Here is a 16,202-nt window from a genome sequence, read left to right as displayed (position 1 = left end):
TGTCTAGCTGTACCTGGCTATGCCTGACTGTACCTGGCGACGCCTCCTCATCCCCCACACCACATCTTCCTCTTGCCCTCCTCTTTCTCCTCCACACATTGAGTAACGCCTTCGCCCACCCAGACTTATTGTCTAGCTTCTCGTTCTGGGGAAACTGGTGTTATTGAAATGTTAAATTAACAAATGTCAGGTATATAAATGAGTTAAATTTCAGGAGTTGCACCAGATGCAGAAAATTAGTAAATCCGGTGATTTTGGGAAGAGAAAAACTTTAAAGATTTATTAGGTTTTATTAGATTAAGCTAATAAAGGTATACAAATTCTACACGTGAATACATTAAGCACACACCATAAGTCAGCTTATCAATCAAACACCACAAGTTCATAGGGAACACATGTACACAAGAACACACCATTGGTATCTGTAAGCTAATCCTCTCATTCCCTCACACACACACACACACACACACACACACACACACACACACACACACACACACACACACACACACACACACACACACACACACACACACACAGGTGGAAGCTGAGTACCCAAATGAGCCACAGAGACATTAGAAAGAACTTTTTCAGTGTCAGAGTAGTTAGTAAATGGAATGCACTAGGAAGTGCTGTGGTGGAGGCTGACTCCATGCTCAGTTTCAAGTGTAGATATGATAGAGCCCAGTAGGCTCAGGAATCTGTACACCAGTTGATTGACAGTTGAGAGGCGGGACCAAAGAGCCAAAGCTCAACCCCCGCAAGCACAATTAGGTGAGTACAACTAGGTGAGTACACACACACACACACACACACACACACACACACACACACACACACACACACACACACACACACACACACACACACACACACACACACACCTAGCGGTTATAGACATTCACACTACAAGTAAATGGGCTTCGAAATATACAATCTTTACAATATACCATTGAGATCAAATGCAATATCCATTATTCCTAAGTGAACAAAATGCAATCCAGAGAGCACAATGAGGAAGAGACCTTCAGTAAAGGCGGGGGAGTATGAATTAGATTGCAAAACCTTTAAGTTGCCAAAGAGCAACTTTGCTCTTTGTCGTTGCCAAAGAGCCCTGCAGGGCTCTTAGGGAATCATCAGGACTCATAATAAATATGCTCTTCCACCCACGAAGCGGCAATCAATAATCTCTGAATGGAATTCCAAATCTTTTGAAAAATCTGTAGCATTAATGGGGCTTCGACAAACCTTTATGTAATCGTAAATACTTCTGTTATGAAATCATCAGATTATTGTAACGAGGAACTGTAAAATAGGCGTAAAAAAGCTACCAATGGTTTAAACTGGATAAGCTGGTAAACACTTAGATCAGGGATTCGGAACCCCAAATAAAATATATCACCATGATAGGTAATATTATATGCAATGTCTATGTAAGTTATATAAATTATAGCCATCTAACTGATTGGACTGATTCTATAAAAATGACTCTGTATAAATCGCCTTAAAATATTACTGAATTCAGTTATAGTGAAATTAGGTATTATTGTGACTTCAATAATATTCCAGAACTAATTGACCTAGTCAGTGATAACTACGAGAGTTACAGAAATTTACGTTACCGATATTGATAATGGGTTAAATTGCCGATAACACTGAACTAAAGAGGAATAGCACACCTTTCCTACAGTGACGGAAATTGGAAGCCAATTTAAACACAGTTTTAATTGATCAGCTGAATGGCAGCTGATCTGTAACTCAAATAAATTCAATAATTACTTATAGCCAAACAAAATTAATTGACAATGTATTTGGATAAACAGAGTTATTAATAAGATTAATATGATGAGATTGGCCTGAAAGAGGTATTTGCTAGTGAATTATAGCCTTATTAAAACAGTAAACAAATCTTAGAACTTATTTGAAGATTAAGGGACATACACACACATACACTGAGAGGAATACCCCGAGTGTGGGTGTGTATATATATACACTGAGAGTGTATTTCAGTCCTTGACTATGTTCAGGACTATTCTTTCTGGTGGGCCAATGGGCACCACACATTGCCTGAATTACCTTCCAGAGGTTGCAACGGGCTCACCATAGCCCGTGCTACTTGGAACTTTTTGTTCCAGGTAGCAAGTCTTAAACAACAAAAACCACATCCAGAGGTTGATTTGAAAGATTTGAAGAAAGTAAACTTGAAAACGTACTTGGATTAGAAGGATAGGATACATTTGGTATCATACATAATATGATATTTGGTATCCTACATAATATGATACATAATACAGGATAGAAGAAGGATTAGGATACATTTGGTATCATACATAATATGATATTTGATATCCTACATAATATGATACATAATACAGGATAGAAGAAGGATTAGGATACATTTGAACTACACATTGGAATGAACGTCTGGTCGTACGTGCGTTCGAATCCATGTTTTTATTTTGAATGTACATTTTCTGAAATTATATATATTAATATTTTGTGGGGTGGGGTACAGGAATTAAATATTTTTGCTATTATATTTTGCCTGTGAGCCTTTGATCTCTTTTTTCTAGCCTCTTTTTTGGCTTTTGAGATTTAGATTGCTTTAATAAATTAGATTGCTTTAATAAATTTAGATTGATTTAGATTGTTAGAACAATCAAACACTCAGAGACCAAAAGAATTAAAAACGAACATACTTGTTATTTTTTTTAGTAAAATCTCATGCACGATTACTAAAAGTGAGAAATTAGATACAATAACAGTATTTAGAAACAGATTACGAACTAATACTCAACAAATTTATTGTTTGAAAGTATGCAACAGAGAGTCTGCAATTCACTCAGCAAATTATTGAGAGTCATCAGCATACTTGGGACGTCATGTCGCCCCTCTCTCAACCTCGTCAATAATCTTTTTCTCCTGCTTTAGGGATTTCCTGGATTTACATAAATCCTCGTGTTGTTGTTTTTGGTCCTACGACTGAAGATTGATCTACGAAATAAATAAAATTTATTGATCTTGTCAACATATATTCAGCAGGAAGTAAATTCTTAACCAATTCACACACTAGAAAGTGAAGGAACGACGACGTTTCGGTCCGTTCCGGACCATTTTCAAGTCGATTGTGCTGATGACAATCAACCTAGACCATTCTCAAATCGCAATCGACTTGAGAATAGTCCAGGACCGAAACGTCGTCATCCCTACACTTTCTAGTGTGTGGTCTGGTCAACATAATTCAGCCACGTTATTGTGACTCATCGCCTGCTGGAAGTAACTTTGCTTGACATAATCTCGTGAAAGTATACAAACTCTCTCAATTACCTATTACTTAAGGACATATGAGATTGATTTGCCAACCAATTTGAGGCAGATCATAAGCTCTCAATAGATACATGTAGAGTTATTGAGACATCAGACGAAAGCTTAATCCTAGGAGAATCCTATCTCCTCCTTCTATAAAGAGGCTTCACTCTATTCCTGGTCCAATCAACCGGCTCCTAGAGCTCTAAAGTAATCCGGATATATAGTGCAGGATTGAGTGATGATATATAAGAGTTAAGTGGTGATTTAGTTGGTTTCTTTCAGGGTTGTGTTTATTTCAGGGTTGTGTTGGATTATTTCAGGGTTATTTTGGATTATTTCAGGGTTGTGTTGGATTATTTCAGGGTTATTTTGGATAATTTCAGGGTTGTGTTGGATTATTTCAGGGTTATTTTGGATTATTTCAGGGTTGTGTTGGATTATTTCAGGGTTGTGTTGGATTATTTCAGGGTTGTGTTGGATTATTTCAGGGTTATTTTGGATTATTTCAGGGTTATGATGGATTATTTCAGGGTTGTGTTAGAAGCTTGCCTTTGGTCTTGCTTCTTTCCCCAGCCATCAGTGTTTGATGTGTACTAACCTAGATCTTGCCGCAAGAGTGGATTTTAAGTTCTATTTTGCCACGCCTCGATTTTCATTAGGCAAACATTGCTATATATTAATTATCTCTCTATATATATTCTGTATAGAGAGTGCTAATTATACTCCACGTTTTCAGCAAGTCATATAGCTAAAGATATTAAAGGTACGCAATTAATATGTACTAATCATGGTGATATTATGATTCATATAAAATTATTCTTTAATCTTACAAGTAGTGTAGGATTATGTAGTGTTTGTGAATGTGTGTATGTGGATGTGTGAGAGAGTGTGTGTGTGTGTGTGTGTGTGAGAGAGTGTGTGTGTGTGTGTGTGTGTGTGTTGAGGCCTAATCCTGATATTGGCGTCTGTCTTTAATATTCGAGTCACTTCCTAATGTCTGTGTCTCTCTCTGATATAGGATCCTCACACTGATATAGGATCCTCACACTGATATAGGATCCTCACACTGATTTAGGAGCATCACACTAATATAGCAGCATCTACCTGATCTATACATCTATCTATACATCTATCTGATTCAGTTAATCCATTTGGCCTATACATTTTCTTTCATCTTTCAAATCTCCGCTTTCGTCTTATTTCCTATCTTCTCTCTCCTGCCTACCCTCTTTCTCTCCGTCTTTTCGTCCCTCTTCCCTCTCTCACCTTAATCTTCCTCTCTTATCTGTATATTCCTTTCTCCAGCTGCGTGCCACCGATAGTTTCCTCAATACACAAGTTCTCACTGAAGTTTTCCTCCTGGTTAACCCTAATTAAGTTTTATCCCTGCCTCTATGTCTTCCTCAAAGAGCTTTCGGCTGCCTCCCCTCCTAGTTTAATTATCTTAGTCTCTCTGTGGCTCTTTTTCTTTTTTTCTCTCTGTCTGATCCACAGCCGTATCTCTCCTGTCTGATGCACACTCCAAGACCGCATCCATCTTTAGCAGTTATGGTAAATAATATGTTTTTTTTTTCAGTGATTTTTTCCTGCGGTTATCGGTGGTGTAAGGCCTTGAGGGGTTAGCATGGTTTTTTTCTATTGTCAATACCCATGTGTTGACCAGACCACACATTAGAAAGTGAAGGGACGACGACGTTTCGATCCGTCCTGGACCATTCTCAAGTCGGTTGTGGAGAGCTCGACTTGAGAATGGTCCAGGACGGACCGAAACGTCGTCGTAACTTTACTTTCTAGTATGTGGTTTGGTCAACATATTTCAGCCACGTTATTGTGATTCCTCGTCTGCAAATACCTGTGTGGATCTACAGCTTTTGGGTATTCACGTTTTTGTGGACTTTTTGACGTCTGGAATGTCTAGATAACTCCTTGGGTTTTTATCTAGCCAGTTATCCAGGTGTCAGAGTTATCAACGTATCCCTGAGCCAGTCTGAGGGTGAAACAGAACCGTCGTGAATGTCTTATATTTTCCTTTTAAACAACTGACACACGACTCGCGTTTCGAAGTGAATTTTTTGTTATTTTGTATATATTATCTCTCTTTCTATGTCTCTTTTTCTCTACCTGTGTCTTTCTGTCTCTCACACTCTGCCTCTCTCTTATTTTATAAAGTCCAAATTTTCTAAAGTGCAAATTTTCTCAAGTCCAAATATTAGCAAGTATTAAGCATGACACGGAAGTGTGGTGAATAGCGAACTGGAATGAAAACTCAGCGAAACTTAAGAGACCTCATCACATTGCAGAACTTGTCAGAAAAGTGATAGATGAAGTTCAACTTTAAAAATTCCGAAATCCTAAACCTGGAAAATGACAAAGGCACCGTCCACCAGATGAATGATGCAGAGTGAGGGGATAAAATTGAGCTGTGAAAGAGAATTTTGGGTTCCAACTTAACAGTGACCTAAGACTTTGGCACCTTTGATTCAACACACGTCAGGAAGTAGATAGATTGCTTGGGAGTATAATCAGAAGAGCCAATAATAACTCCACAGGTACCGTCCTTAAGTTACAACTATAACTTGTGACATCCCAACTTGATTACATCAAAGAGGCCTGGGTATACCTAGCTTTAAAAATTAACTTAAAGCTCTAGAAATCAACATAAAACTTAAAAAAGCAACTTGAAGCTTTATAAATAAACTAAAGTTGTGGTTCTTATTTTATTATGCTGCTCTACAGCTGTATTCTTGCACTTGTATTATCCCAGTTGCATCATAATTGAACGTAAATTCACTTGAACGTGTAAAGAGATGGATGATTGTCATGGATAAGAAATTCAATCCCAGAAATTTGAAACCTTCCTTGCGCTGAAAGGACAGGAAATTAAGAAAATTAATTGTGTATTAAGTTTTTGGTATATTAAGGAAAGCTTAACATTCAAAGGCTAATGTAATTGAAATATACAAGTGTATATAAAGTATAACAAGTGTTATATTAATATAGCCACACATACATCAACAAAAAGTAGACCACGAAAGAGTATATGCATATTGGAAAAATTTAGATTTAGAAATAATGTAAAATATTAGTTTGGAAATTCAGATTTTTTAAATTAATTTAGTTGGCTATTAAAAGGACATGGAATGTCCTTTACATATGGTATGTTATGTAAATATGGAATGGTATGTCTGTTCCAGCGAGGAACAGACATACTCAACAGTGAATCTGGTTGAGTAACAATATTAGCTGAGTAATATGTCAATAAGCCTTTTGTAGTTTCTTTTCTCTTGTGTTTTCTGTTCTTATCTCTTTGTAAAGTCTTAATTCATGTCTCCTGTTCCATCTTGGTCTCCTATCACGTCTCCTGTTCCATCTTTGTCTCCTATCACATCTCCTGTTCCATCTTGGTCTCCTATCACGTCTCCTGTTCCATCTTGGTCTCCTATCACGTCTCCTGTTCCATCTTGGTCTCCTATCACGTCTCCTGTTCCATCTTTGTCTCCTATCACGTCTCCTGTTCCATCTTTGTCTCCTATCACATCTCCTGTTCCATCTTGGTCTCCTATCACGTCTCCTGTTCCATCTTGGTCTCCTATCGCAAACACCCACACCATCAATCATATCTTCTCATCTATCTTCGATTTGTATTCCTCCGCGTTTCTGATCCTTTCTTCGTTCCTCTTCCACTGATATCTCCTGTTCTTCCTCCTCCTCCTTCTATTCCTTTTCCTCTTCCTTAACCTTCCAGAGTCGTTGCGGGACGGAGTGTTGGTAATCCCATCATCAGCTTAGCGTCTCTTTAGATAGATGGGCGAGCAGCAATCATGGCTTTGCCTCTTTCACTCAAACATATGGCGCGTCCTCCGCCAGCATCTCAAAATTCCCAAGCACGGCAGCTGAGAATTTCTACTTTAAATTATACGACGCCTCAAGGGATTGCCTCCTGTTGGGACGTGTGTATTTATGTATATATAGATCGTGGTAACGTGGTTTCGTCGTGGTGTAGGCTTGGTTTTCATTCGATTGTATGATGTTTGTTTAAATTTATAGTTAAGGAAGTATACTTGTCATATGCTAACATCTCGGAGTTTTATTTGTGTTTACACAGCAAACTGCGAGCTTGATATTTTAGTCCCGTTTTGGGTGTGAAGGAACGGAAATGTATATATATATATATATATATATATATATATATATATATATATATATATATATATATATATATATATATATATATATATATATATATATGACAGTGTCAGACCACGGAGGAAAATTGAAACAGGAATTTCCTTAAGTACTTTCGTATATTAATACATCTTCAGAAGGAGTAGTATATACGAAAGTACTTAAGAAAATTCCTTGTTTCAATTTTCCTCCGTGGTCTGACACTGTCACATTTTTAATCACGTGTTTATTTTCGTGATTGACATATATATATATATATATATATATATATATATATATATATATATATATATATATATATATATATATATATATATATATATATATATATATATATATGTGTGTGTGTGTGTGTGTGTGTGTGTGTGTGTGTGTGTGTGTGTGTGTGTGTGTTTGTGTTTGTGTGTGTGTTTAGATTACATGTGCATATATTAGTGCCTGCTCGGACAGGTGTGTGTGTGTGTATAATGTTCCAAATGCTTAGGTACATGTGGTGGATTAGACACGTCTACGTGTTTAACCCACAGATGTGTACTAAAGTGTGCCACCTGTTAATATGTATCTAGAAGATGGAGAAAGTTAAAATATAACTTCAGTGAGATTTGCACTTTTGCACTTTATTATGATTATTGTAATTAAAGGGTTGAATTTTGTCTGAAAATCTCATTTCTGGAGCAGTTAATTGATGTTAATTGTCAATTGTCAATAACTAGTGGGAGCCAGAGGGGTATAATACCAGAGGAGTTGGCTTATACATTGGAAAATTGTCTTGCTATTTTTTCTATCATTTAATAATGAAAAATAAGTTTTCTTTTAACTCTAGTGTCTATAACAGCTCGTTTATTTATGTGGTATTCCAATTGGCTCATTTGGTAGGACTTCAGACTGCTGCTTTCGTGGTCTGTGACTCGAGACTTCAATGGTTCAAATGAATGAAAAATAATTATATGCAATTTATCCCATGTCTCATCTTCTTAATTACACGTAATTATTTCTGTTACCGTAAAAGTTTGGCCTTCAAACAAACACAATGTCAATGGAAATAAAATTGTGTTATATGATTTGGTTTAGCGTTCCCTCAGGCGAGAATTACTTTGTGTTAAAATGTGAGAAATTGAAATAAACAAAAAACTTTGATATTACAATATTTAATAATTCCTCCGTCTCTTATTCCTTCCATTTTCTCCTATTTCTTCTGCTCTTTCTCCTCTTTATTCTATGTGTCCGCTGTTTATTCTTATGTTTGTTGATTATTCTCTTGTCTCTATCTCCTCCTTCGTCTTGTCCTCCCTGTCTCTTACTCCATGTCTTCCTCGATCTTTCTGCACCCCCATCTTCTCCTTCCTGTGTTTCCTACTTCTCCTCTCTGTCTCCTACTTTATCTCCTCCTTCCTCCATCTCCTGTCCCTTCACCTCCTGACTGTGTCTCCGTCGAGCGACCCCTTCTCTAATCTGTGTGGCCTCTTCAGTGATCACTGTGGTCCTTCACTGATCTGATTGGCCATTCACTGATTTGTGTTTCCCTTCACAAATCCTGAGACACGTATAATCATATAACAGTTTGTTGTGTCAACAACAGGACTGGAATACACAACTCTCTCTCGCTCTCTCCCCTGTATATATTGAATCGATATATAATGTGGTAAATATTTCAATTATATGATGGTGTGAAATGGTATTTACCATATGTATTACGTTACATAGAGCCAGGGTCCTGGACAGTGTGACAGCCAGGGTCCTGGACAGTGTGACAGCCAGGGTCCTGGACAGTGTGACAGCCAGGGTCCTGGACAGTGTGACAGCCAGGGTCCTGGACAGTGTGACAGCCAGGGTCCTGGACAGTGTGACAGCCAGGGTCCTGGACAGTCTGACAGCCAGGGTCCTGGACAGTCTGACAGCCAGGGTCCTGGACAGTGTGACAGCCAGGGTCCTGGACAGTGTGACAGCCAGGGTCCTGGACAGTGTGACAGCCAGGGTCCTGGACAGTGTGACAGCCAGGGTCCTGTGCAGGTTAACAGCCTAGGTCCTGGACAATCTTACAGCTAGAGTCCTGGACAATCTTACAGCTAGAGTCCTGGACAATCTTACATCTAAGAGTTTGGATAGAATCATTCAGCCAATTACGTCTTGAAGCTTGTTAGATGTCTTTCCCTCTGTCTCTGTCTTTCAGTCTCTGTCTTTCTGTCTCTGTCTTTCTGTCTCTGTCTCTCATATTTCACATATCTGTTTTCCTCTTGTTCTGTCTGTCTGTTCATATGTATTTATGTACATATATATGTCCATGTTCATTTATTCAGTCGTATTTCTCTCAGTCTAATTCCCTCTCTTGCTACATCTTTCTTTGTCTATTTTCTCCCTCTGCCTATCATTCATATTCCTTTTCAATTCGCTCTTTTGTCTATTTCTCTCCTCTCCCTCTCTCTCTCTCTGTTCCCTCCACCAAACAAGTCGTATTGTGACATGAGACAAAATAAATTAAATTGATTCATTTTATGAACAATTTTGAAATCCTTGTTCAATTCTTACACATATTGCATGATCCGAGTATTTCGAAATTGCACGTATGAAATCCTGTTTGTATACAGCAGGAATTGCAACGAGATGTGGAGAATTCTCTTGAGAAATAAAAATCCAGTGAGACGAATTCTCTCTCTTAAGTTTGACTTAAGGGATTAACCGAGTTTGAGATGTAATTTGAACTTTCTCTAACTCGGAGTATGTTTTCACCTTCTTCTCGTTTCGAAATCCACGTGATTTTCGAACGCATGACCATTTCATGCGAAATCCACGTGATTTTCGAACGCATGACCATTTCACGAGAAATTCACGTGATTTTCGAACGCGGGAACTCAGATTTTACGAGGCATATAGCCATGGTATTGTAAACATTTGTACCAGAAATTTTGGACGTACCATATCAGCCTGTTCTTGTAATGGTAAGGGGAAAAGGATCTAGCAGGAAAAAGCGCCAAGCCCCTATGACTTGGGGAGGTTGAGCTTGCGCTCTTGAGTTGTGCTTGCGGGGGGTTGAGCTTTGGCTCTTTGGCTTCCACCTCTGAACTCTCAATCAACTGGGATACAGATTCGTGATCCTACTCAAGGTGTGTGTGTGTGTGTGTGTGTGTGTGTGTGTGTGTGTGTGTGTGTGTGTGTGTGTGTGTGTGTGTGTGTGTGTATGTGTGTGTGTGTGTGTGTATGTGTGTGTGTGTGTGTATGTGTGTGTTTGTGTGTGTGTGTGTGTGTGTGTGTGTGTGTGTGTGTGTGTGTGTGTGTGTGTGTGTGTGTGTGTGGATCAGGGATAGAACTACCATCCTGCACGTAAGTACGAATAATGAAAAAGCTATCGTTTCAATCTCTAATCACTGATCGGATAAGAGATAAGCCGTCCTCCTCGTCTATATCCCTGTGATGATTAGGGATAAGCTACCCTTCTGCTCTCTATCTCTGTGCCGAAAAGGGCTATACCACGCTCACCCCCTCTCTCTCTCTATCTCTGTTTCCATAAGGGATAAGCCAATCTCTCTTTCTCTCTCTCTCTCTCTCTCTCTCTCTCTCTCTCTCTCTCTCTCTCTCTCTCTCTCTCTCTCTCTCTCTCTCTCTCTCTCTATCTATCTATCTATCTCTGTTTTCATAAGGGATAAGCCATTCTCTCTCTCTCTCTCTCTCTCTCTCTCTCTCTCTCTCTCTCTCTCTCTCTCTCTCTCTCTCTCTCTCTCTCTCTCTCTCTCTCTCTCTCTCTCTCACTCTCTCTCTCTCTCCCTCTCTCTCTCTCTCTCTCTCTCTCTCTCTCTCTCTCTCTCTCTCTCTCTCTCTCTCTCTCTCACTCTCTCTCTCTCTCTCTCTCTCTCTCTCTCTCTCTCTCTCTCTCTCTCTCTCTCTCTCTCTCTCTCTCTCTCACTCTCTCTCTCTCTCTCTCTCTCTCTCTCTCTCTCTCTCTCTCTCTCTCTCTCTCTCTCTCTCTCTCTCTCTCTCTCACTCTCTCTCTCTCACTCTCTCCCTCTCTCTCTGTGTACGACTGAGAGAAAAGCCACCCTTCATTTCTCTTCATCTCTACGTATTCGAAACTTAATTTCCAGATGTCTGGTCGTCAGAAACTATACATGTCTATGCGGCTCACCAAAAGCTTTGCATTTTACGTCTGGAACTTAAAATTATACTAATAGAAGCAATATCTCTGGCACTTATCAGAACTAACACATCCAACACCTATATAGGTGTTGATTGGTTGCTGGAACACACTCAAGAGAACCAATGAGAGACGAGCAAAGCTGAAAAATGCTCGCTCATTGGCTGACGATATATAACCTCCTCACTTGATATCACCTCCCCACACAGAATGATATTCTTCCCAGCACAATGAAACGAGGAGAATAAATCAACATCCCTCTGAAGGAGACTGATATCTCTCTCCAGCCTCTTGCTTTATCTCCTGGCAGGATGCTCCTTATCCAGCCTCCGTCTCTTTATATTCTTAAGATGCTCTTGCTTTCTGCTGATAAGAGGAAGGTCACGATGTTTTTATAGGGTTCCAGAGGTCGTATTTGTATCCTGTGAATGCGTATGTAAATGTATTGTCTATATATATATATATATATATATATATATATATATATATATATATATATATATATATATATATATATATATATATATATATATATACTTTCAGAACATAAGAAGTGAAAACTTGGTAAACTTGGTATTTGGGTCCCAGTCTGGTATACTAAATCCCGTCTAGTTTACTAACCCACTTCCACCCGACTAGTATACTACTTGTTGATGCCCAAACACTTCTTTATCTACTATTCTACTTCTAATCTACTCTCCCCTTGCCCTGGTACCTGTAAGCTAGTTGCTAATTGATTTCTCTCTTGTATATAACTTGCTGAACCCTTTCGTCTTACTAGAAATTGTAATTACCTTCTATTATCATCTATTATGATATATTATTATCTATTATCTTCTACTACTATTATCTACTACTTTCTTCTACTATGTTAATTTCAAAAGTATCTCTCTCCTTTATAAATAAAAATTATCTAGGTTTAATTAATTCTCTAAATTCTAATCATTTAATTAGTCCCTCTGATTCCCAGATAATATAATGAAGAATGTGTTAGAGAGGCCGAGTATTCTTTAAGTAAGAATTAAGTAAGTAAGTAATTAAGTAAATTAAGTAAGACCATCCAAAAAGCAACGCTCAATAACACTTTGTCTAGTTTTATTACACAACTAAATACCCTTGAATCAAGTTAGCATGAATAATTTGATTATCTCTTTCACTCAGTGATAAAAATACCTTCACAATGCTAGCATACAAAAATTGAAAATACGAAAAAATAAACATAAAACTATAAATGGTAAATCAGAAAAACAATGTTGCATTCTTGCAGCTCGAATTACATTGTGCATTGTGTAAAAATATCATGGAAATAGGATGAAAACTTAGATAATGGGATTTAAGTTCAAAATCTGTCGAGATTCCTATTTTCCTTAAATATTTTATACATTGGTTACTTTGTATATTTATTCTCATATTATTTCACGCTTTCATGTCCTTACAAATACAACCAGTGGTGGTACTATATATATATATATATATATATATATATATATATATATAATGGAAGGCAGCGCCTCACACGTCCAGTGGCGGGAGCGGAAACTACTTGTTTTCTGAGTTCCTAGTTTCTTGTCTTTTGGTTAAGACTCTCTCTCTCTCTCTCTCTCTCTCTCTCTCTCTCTCTCTCTCTCTCTCTCTCTCTCTCTCTCTCTCTCTCTCTCTCTCTTCCTGACCCTCTTTTCTCCACCAGTACTGTTTCTTCCCTTTTCCTTCCTTCTATTATTTCTCCTCATCATCCTCCACCTCTTCCGTCCCCTCAGCCGGGACACGGAAATCCTTCCCGCCACCTGAACGGCTCCAGCGTTTGACAGGAGCAATTAATTACACAGTCTTAGCCAAGTGGATATCTCTCGTTATCGGCTGACGATGACCGTCGCCCCCCGCGGATATTAGGCCCAGAGGATATCTCTCATTAACGCCTCAACTGGCTCTCGTGCAGCCTGGATATCTCTCGTGATATCCATCACTATATTGTAGCTGGAGTGGATATATCTTGTTATATACAACACTATCTCTTATCTGGCGTGGATACTACACCTTAAACTGGTCTTTTTCTCGTGCTAAGGTGAGGCTCAGACCAAATTAAGTTTATTGTTTCTGTTCCATGCTGTTCCCCAGTCCCACGTTTAACAACTTATGCAGTTTTTAGTCCCATGTTTAACGACTTATGCAGTCCCTAGTTCCATGTTTAACGACTTATGCAGTCCCTAGTCCCATGTTTAACGACTTATGCAGTTTTTAGTCCCATGTTTAACGACTTATGCAGTCCCTAGTTCCATGTTTAACGACTTATGCAATCCCCAGTTCCCTGTTTAACGACTTATGCAGTCCCTAGTCCCATGTTTAACGACTTATGCAATCCCTAGTTCCCTGTTTAACGACTTATGCAGTTTCTAGTCTCATGTTTAACGAATTATGCTCTCCTCCTTCTATATATATATATATATATATATATATATATATATATATATATATATATATATATATATATATATATATATATATATATATATATATATATATATATATATATATATATATATATTTCTACTTCCGACAAGCATCGATTTTTTTTTTTGCACCTTGCGAAATACGCCTTTAAATTTTCTACAACATTTGCATTTTGAGTTTCTTTCCTGTGATTTCATATTCCTGCATGCTGGGGAGTATTTTACTGGGCGCTCAGGAAACTCTTTGCATGCAAAGCTCCGCTTCAGCTTGAACATGATGTAAAGCAACGTGGATGCAAAGTATTTGTGTAGGGAAATGGGGCAAGACAGGATGGTATTTGGTAGAGGAAAGGAGTTGACAGTTGACAGATGATAGGGAGGACAGATGGAGGGGAAGGACAAGGAGGATAGGAAGTAATGGACGGGAGCAGGTATAGACAGGGTAACTAGCAAAGTAGACAGATACTAAGAAGGGCAGCAGGGATAGGATCGTCCTTTGGTAGAATGGGAAATAGATAAAGAGGAAATCTAATAGAGGACTAAGGGCATCTGGTACGAAGGGTAGCAGAAAGGGAGGGAAGCTGGTTGGGAGAGTAGAGAGAATAGAAAGAAACAGAAAGAACAGCAGTTGGATCCCTACCCAAGAAACATCTATCAGGATAATTCCAAATAACTTAAATTCTATAATTCAGTCAAAATATCATGACCCATTTCTTGTTAACAGGAAGAATAAACGAGATGTTTAATGCATTACGATTACAAGAGCCACGAGATCAACGAGCAATACAGTGTTACTTACATATAGATGTTACATATACATACAGATACATACATATCCTTGTTGGAGGATGTTTGGTAATGAAGGATTCATCATAAACTCTAAATTGCTTTCTGTGGAAGCCAACTGGTTGTTTCTGTTGACCAAACCACACACTAGAAGGTGAAGGGACGACGACGTTTCGGTCCATCCTGGACCATTCTCAAGTCGATTGTGCCAAGTCTTATCACAATCGACTTGAGAATGGTCCAAGACGGACCGAAACGTCGTCGTCCCTTCACTTTCTAGTGTGTGGTCTGGTCAACATATTTCAACCACGTTATTGTGACTCCTCGCCTGCATATGGTTGTTACTGATTAAACTACTTTTCTCTTAAGTATTTCATGTTATTGGAATTTCATTATATTCATTATTTACAACAACCAATATCCGGAAATAAATAAGTGGAGCGATTTCTAGATGTTAAAATATTACATAAGAATCCTTCGAAATTAAAAATTTTCAATTGAACGCTGAGAAAATAGCAGAGAAAAGGATCATTAACATCAGCTTCATCAAGTTGAATTTAATAAAGTTGTCGTTCCTCATGTTAAATCATCATTTAATCTGGTTTAAATAGAGCATTTTCAGGCCTAGCGGCATGTACTCATCAGTCTAACAAACTTGGGATTTTTTTTATAAAATATTAATAATGTTTACCTATAGCAATAAATAAACAAGACGATGAATATCTTGATGAGTAGAATATTTGGGGAAGATTATGACATATTGAGAAGCGAGAATGGAACCACTTTCAAGAATGTTTTTATGGTTGTAGAAAAATTTTGTATTTGTTACCTAGCAGTAAAATAGGTACCTGGGTGTTAGTCAGCTGTCACGGGCTGCTTCCTGGGGGTGGAGGCCTGGTCGAGGACCGGGCCGCGGGGACACTAAAAGCCCCGAAATCATCTCAAGGTAACCTCAAGGTAGGTCTCTGGCACTATGTATATTCTCTTTGTCTCATTGACTGGATATGTATGTCGTGTTTGTGTCACAGACTCTAGATGTATACCGCCTTTGTCTCTCACACTATGTATACCAGCCGTGTCTTATCGGCTCTAGATGCATATCGTCTTTATCTCCCACACTATGTATACCGTCTGTGTCTCATTGGCTGTAGATGTATATCGTCTTTATCCCCCACACTATGTATACCGTCTTTATCTCCCACACTATGTATACCGTCTTTATCTCCCACACTATGTATACCGTCTTTATCTCCCACACTATGTATACCGTCTTTATCTCCCACACTATGTATACCGTCTTTATCCCCCACACTATGTATACCGTGTTTATCTCCCACACTATGTATACC

General features: G+C 38.4%; 1 protein-coding gene across 1 annotated transcript in view; it reads left to right on the top strand.

Annotated features, from left to right (window-relative positions):
- Positions 1–16,202, top strand: part of LOC123764571 (zwei Ig domain protein zig-8-like) — a 263,096-nt gene that overhangs the window by 69,625 nt on the left and 177,269 nt on the right. The window lies entirely within an intron of this gene.

Source organism: Procambarus clarkii, chromosome 79, assembly GCF_040958095.1.
Source record: "Procambarus clarkii isolate CNS0578487 chromosome 79, FALCON_Pclarkii_2.0, whole genome shotgun sequence".
NCBI classification, from domain to species: domain Eukaryota; kingdom Metazoa; phylum Arthropoda; class Malacostraca; order Decapoda; family Cambaridae; genus Procambarus; species Procambarus clarkii.
The sequence above is the reverse complement of the archived record's forward strand: the minus strand, read 5'-3'. Positions and strand labels throughout refer to the sequence as shown.